The sequence below is a fragment of the Ailuropoda melanoleuca genome, chromosome 13, assembly GCF_002007445.2.
Source record: "Ailuropoda melanoleuca isolate Jingjing chromosome 13, ASM200744v2, whole genome shotgun sequence".
Classification (NCBI taxonomy): Eukaryota; Metazoa; Chordata; class Mammalia; order Carnivora; family Ursidae; genus Ailuropoda; species Ailuropoda melanoleuca.
In genome coordinates this window covers 79864053-79870052 of record NC_048230.1, presented here as the reverse complement: position 1 = coordinate 79870052, position 6000 = coordinate 79864053, and the positions used below count along the sequence as shown (strand labels likewise).

The window sequence follows — 6000 nt, the reverse complement described above, 5'->3', positions numbered from 1 at the left end:
GCGGTTAAGCGTCTGCCTTTGGCTCAGGGCGTGATCCCAGCATTGTGGGATCGAGCCCCACATCAGGCTCTGCTATGAGCCTGTTTCTTCCTCTCCCACTCTCTCTGCTTGTGTTCCCTCTCTCTCTGGCTGTCTCTATCTCTGTCAAATAAATAAATAAATAANAAAAAAAATTTTTAAAAAAAGAAACCAGGGTTGTAATGTATGGTGACTAACATAATAAAAAAACATAAAAAATAAAAATAAAAAANTTTAAAAAAAAGAAACCAGGGTTGTAATGTATGGTGACTAACATAATAAAAAAACATAAAAAATAAAAATAAAAAAATAAAATGCATAAAATGCATAAAGTAATATACCTAGGGTTATAAAGGAAACCATGTATGTTGACATAAAGTTATCAAAACATCGAATAAGATAAATTTGTGTTATGGTGATATGAGTTACTTGATTTGGAAATATCTAATGGCAGACCTAAATAACTGCCATATATTTGGAGCAGTGTAGAGTGCAAATGATGTTTCAAGGTGTCTGCAGCAATTACAATGTGATATAAAAGGCTTATGTTTCTTGATTACAGGTCCTTAGAATATCCCTGGGTTTTGTTACCTGTTAAAGGCTAATGAAAATAGGTAATTTATTTCTTTTCCAAATTCATGGAACCCATAGATCCTATCTAAAAGATCCCAAGGACTTGAAGTGAAGACCCCCAGTTAAGAACCCCCTGCTTTAGAGAGGGGAGTGGTTATTAACATGGACTCCATGGTGGCCACTTCTCTCTCTGTCTCTCTCTCTCCACTATTCCCCCATGTAATCATCTTGCTTAGGAAATCTAAGCTCAGCAGGATCAACTTGGACATGTGCAGATCCACTGAAGTGGAAGCTAGAGAATTCTCATCATTCCAGAGACGTTATCACCAAGTTTTGAGCTGTTACCTTTTCTGTTTTCTGTATCAGATTAATGTGTGTATAATTCAAACACCTCGGAATTAAAATAACTCTTCTCATGTTGTATAGTGCTTCAGAGTATCTAAAGGTCTTACACATACATCCTCTAATTTAACTCTCTGAAATTTGTGTGATTGCACATGTCATTACTAGGGGTGTGAGATAAGGAATCCCAGATACAGACTCGTTTAGTCAATCAAGTTTGAAAAGCAAGTACTCATCAGTGGAGCTAGAACTTAGGGCATTCTGCAAATAAAAATTCAAAGTATCTTTTGTATTCAACTAGAAAACCAATATATCCAAATTTAATTATTTATGTGGTTGTTAGCATAAAGAATAGTTACTTCCCAAAATGATAGCAAACACAGATTCTGCTCTTGCTGATGAAAGGAGCGTTAACGTGAGACTACTACCTACAGTTTAGTCCTGAAAAGCTCAATCCTTCCATTGTCTCCAGGGAAATGTTTCATAGATAGAGGCCAGACATTCAAACAGGATATATTCCTGTAGGAAAAGGTGAGATTGGTTTTCGAAAATCGAGCTTCATGATTCCCTGAAAAGAAAAACAAAATAGTGCTCAATCCATATTAGAGGAAATCCAAAGAGAGTGAATAGTTCTGTAGACTCCCTAGAAGTTTCCCTAGAGAGAATTCGGCGCACTTGACAAGTGCATAAATAATTACTGAAAAAATGCAGTCCCATAAGTTACAGTTATCTTGCTTTGAATGAAAGAAAATCTGTTTTTCAGTGGACGAGGTTTTCTTCTCCCCTGAAGTTATGTATTCAGATTTTTAGTGTTTCTATTTGTTGTTCGCTCCCAGGAGCAGAACACACCTTATTCCAACAGTGAAGAAAGCGGAAAGGCTGCTGAGCTCCGGCTATAAATATTTTATGATATAGAGAGACAGAGATCACAGAGGGGCAGATGAGTAGCAGAAAACAAATGTGATGTTGTTTGCAAGTCCTCAGAGGAGGTTCATATTAAACTGTCTCTGCCAGCTTCTTTTCTGCATGGCTTTTATACTGTCAAACCCGGTATTGAAACCCTTTTGTGTATCTAAGGGTTTTCCTATTAGATGTGGAGTGCTACATCTAGTTGAAAGTATGGAATTATCCACGTTATAAAGTATACACAAAGAAAAAGCTATTATAAAATGGCACAGTGATGAAGCTATATTTTCAAGGAGGATGATCCATATTAATTTGGTTTGGGAAAGATTCTATCTTATAAAAAAATAGGTTAAGAAATAAATTATAGGTTTTCTCCATACAATCCATTTATTTCTTTCCTCTTACCGCCATGCCTCAGAGTTCTTGGAAGACTTTGACCTGATGGCATTTAGCATCTTTCATGATTTCATAATCCATTGGACTTCATTTGCCCAGAACTCACTATTAATGAGGACAAGGTCATAGCCTGTTCTCTTTAAGAGAGAGAGAAAAAAAAAGTTCTGTTTTTTTAACATAAGAGTACAGACCACATATCAAACCTGCCACTCACATATTTTAATTTCTGGGTACAAGGAGAAGTGGATAAAAGGGTGAATAATGCAACAAACATTCTAAGATTGCAAGGGTGATGGGGCTCATTCTGTCCTGGGTCTAAACCACCTGAAATGATCTGCATAAGTGCCCTTATTCTTGAATGAGAGGAGAAAACAAGTGTGCAGGGACTAGAAGTATTTCTACTAATATAGTTGATGGCAAATCTTTGTTCTGTTTTACATAAAATAGGATCTTAGAGTTTTTTAGTAGTTGACCAGTGAGCCCAATTATACATTTGTTTCTGAGTCAAGTGCCATTTGCAGTGAAGTGTTTTTGTTTGATTTCATGGTCAAGGAGCCCAATATGGAGAGGCCATATTGAATCTATGAAATGAATCTATGTATCTATGAAAATGAAATGTACAAAATGACATAGACTTGTGGGTAAAAAAGTCATGTTTCTTTGGATACGTTTCTATAACAGACATACATATAGAGATGTTTATTTTGCTGGTAGGAAACTGTGGGTAAACTAGAGCTTGGTTTTGTGTTTTTTGTTTTGTTTTACAAATTATGCACAGGTGACAGGTCACTGATTTTTGGTTTTAAGAGCTAAATTCAGTTGTCTGAAATGCTGCTTGGGCTGGTTTTGTACTTAAGAAAAACCAGAACTAACATTCTTTATTATTCACTATTGGCCAGGTACTTTACATAGGACATTTTCACTTTATCTCGAGGATCCCTTGTATTATGGAAAATTGTGTCCATCTCCATTTTTCAGATGAACAAATAAACTTGAGGAATGATGTATTGGCCCAATCTGTGCAGCTAGTCCAAGCTGAAGCCACATCTGTTGGTTCCAAAGTCAACCCCTTCCTCTTGAAGGTTGGAAATATTAAATTTAATTGGCATCAGTACCTCATATAAAGATGTACTTTATCGGCAGGTTCAGAGTAGTGTAGCTGTGATCTGAACATAATCTGAGCATTCAGATTGCTTTTTCTAGGTCAATAATGGTAATATGGCTTTACAATGTAGATATAGGTTTCTTAGTGTCATGTTTAAAGAAACAGTTTGAGAGGAGAGTTTTAGTGATGATATAGGCATGTATTAAATTTATGGCATCTGATTTTTTTATTAATTTGGTTATTTGCAGTATAAATAGAAAATTAAAAATGCTAATTACAAAATAAACTTAAAGTTTAAAGTTTAAAACCAAAATATTGGTTAATTGTATATAAAATGTAATATGATGGTACTAAGAAAGTATACAAATAAGATGTATTTATTTTGTTTTACTTTTCTGGATTAAGGTATGTGTGTTGTAAAATATATTGAATTATAGTTATGTGAGAGATGCATGTGGCTATATCAGTCTTGAAATTGCATTTCCTGACAAGGTGACTTATCTTCTGCTGCTCTGAAATATATGAAGAGAATATCATAAGACTTTAAAAGGAAGTTATGTCTACTTATGTTTTAGCTGATTTTGAACTAAATTAAAAGCCTGTTAAAATAATAAAAGCATGCAAGAACTGAGCTTTCAGAACCATCTAGGATTTCTTGTTATCTATGCAAAAGATGTTCATTTTTAGCAAGTTCTGATCTTAGCAATGTTAGTTTAAAACATAGGGCATGCTTTTAAGAAGATGATTTTACCAGCAAATTACTTTCCATGAAATACAAATAAATCAAGTTTAAATTTAACCAGTTTTTAATATTAAGAAGTAAACTTAATGGGAAAATCCTTGCAACAGCTTTAAAACATAAATCTCTGTCCCTAAGGAAGCCTTAAATATTTTTTGAATGCACAGGAAAGTAGATACTTAAACTGTGATAGCTCCACTTTTTATGTCACAAAGTACTGTCGTTTTTACAGTAAATACAAGTGTACTAACTATGTACACTGCGTACCTACAGTTAACTGATGCATATAATGAGGTAAAAGCAGGTATTTCTTATTATTAAGGAGAAAAATAGAGCCATCTTCTGGAAATGGTTTGGGTTGTCCCATAATGGATAGGGTAGACAGACTGTCAACCTATAATTATTTTCAGGGACGTTTTCTTTGGACTTGTCTGAAAATTGGATGAGCAGTGATTAATATCAGGAAGAAGAAAAGAACTAGGACCTGGGATTTGTCCTTTTAATAGGATAGGAAAGAATAACTGCTTTCAATTTTTGGATCTTTCATGAAGCATCAGAAATCTGTACTTAGTCCCTTTGTACTCAATCAATAGAATTTATATATTTACTCATTTAAATGGCAGTGCTGTGCTGGACCAAAAGCAAGGCTAGGAACTTACAGATCTACATGTAACTTTGAATCAGCCAATGTATATATAGTCAATCTTCATTATCCGTGGGTTTTGTATTTGCAAATTCACCATCTCATGTGTTTTTTCATTTCTATGCTTCTGCTGGTGGTTTTGCTGTTTGAAACGGCCCCCCAGCAAAGTGCCGAGGTGCCGTCTAGTATTCCTCAGTGTGGCGTGCCCTGTGGAAAAAATACATGTCTTTGGCAATCTTCATTCAGGCATGATTTCTGTCGCTGTTGGCTAAGTTGAATGTTAATGAATCAACAATATATATATTAAATGTGTCTCTAAACAGAAACGCACATAAAACTCTAACCAGGGTTATGTGTTGGTTGATTGATGAGCATGTTTTGGGATCAGACACTTGCAGAACCCTGGATTTCTTATAGGAACAGTGGGTTCAGCATTCACTAATTTGGTGTTTGCAGCTACTGTATAGAACGTGACTACTGCAAATAATGAGAATCAACTGTATGAAACGTGCAATTACTAGAGAGTGGGCTCAGCCCCAGAGAGTCAAGGACCAAGGGCACAGTTCCTGCCTCTGTAGGGCTCACTTCCTGCCTCTGTAGGGCTCACTTCCTGCCTCTGTAGGGCTCACTTCCTGTTGAAGAGCTGGACTCATAGTGGACCAGTGTGAGAAAGTGCTATGACAGATGCAGGCAAGGTGCTAAGGGGAGCTTAACATGGCCGGGGGAGGGGGGTGGGTCCAGGTAATCACAGGTCAGTAGCTGCGTGCCTGAGAGAATGAAACAGTAGAGAAAGGGTGTGCGGCATCTACAGGAATGTGAAGTAAGTGAGGTTGTTTATTTTTAAACGGAGCATAATGTTGGTGGGTTTCTGACGCATGTTGGTACCATGTTGTTACAGAAATATACTGTGACAAAATGCTTCCACCTCTTGCCAAAATGAACACTGAAGAAAAATGAAGAACACTGAAGAACTCCAACAAAAATTTGCAGGACAGAAATAGCCAAACTCCTCTGGAGTCTGATTCATCCACAGCCATCAAAAAAAGGTAGGGGAATGAATTTTGTTATGGTTTTGCTCTTTTAAATTTTATTTTAAATCATGTGCATACACACATATGCACAGTGGAATACTATTCAGCCATAAAAAGGGAAGTCCTGCCATCTGAGACAGTACAGATGGACGTTGAGAGCATTATGCTAAGTGAAGTAAGTCACACGTGGAGAAACCAAATACTGTATGATCTCATTTATGTGTGGAATCAGTTAAAAATTTTTTTT

General features: G+C 36.1%; 1 protein-coding gene across 2 annotated transcripts in view; it reads left to right on the top strand.

Moving 5' to 3' along the window:
- Positions 1-6000, top strand: part of PAK5 (p21 (RAC1) activated kinase 5) — a 292039-nt gene that overhangs the window by 119336 nt on the left and 166703 nt on the right. For both annotated transcript variants that reach the window (XM_034641340.1, XM_034641341.1), the window contains one exon: positions 5621-5768. The gene's annotated coding sequence lies outside the window, so the exon portion shown is untranslated. The remainder of the gene's footprint in view (positions 1-5620; positions 5769-6000) is intronic.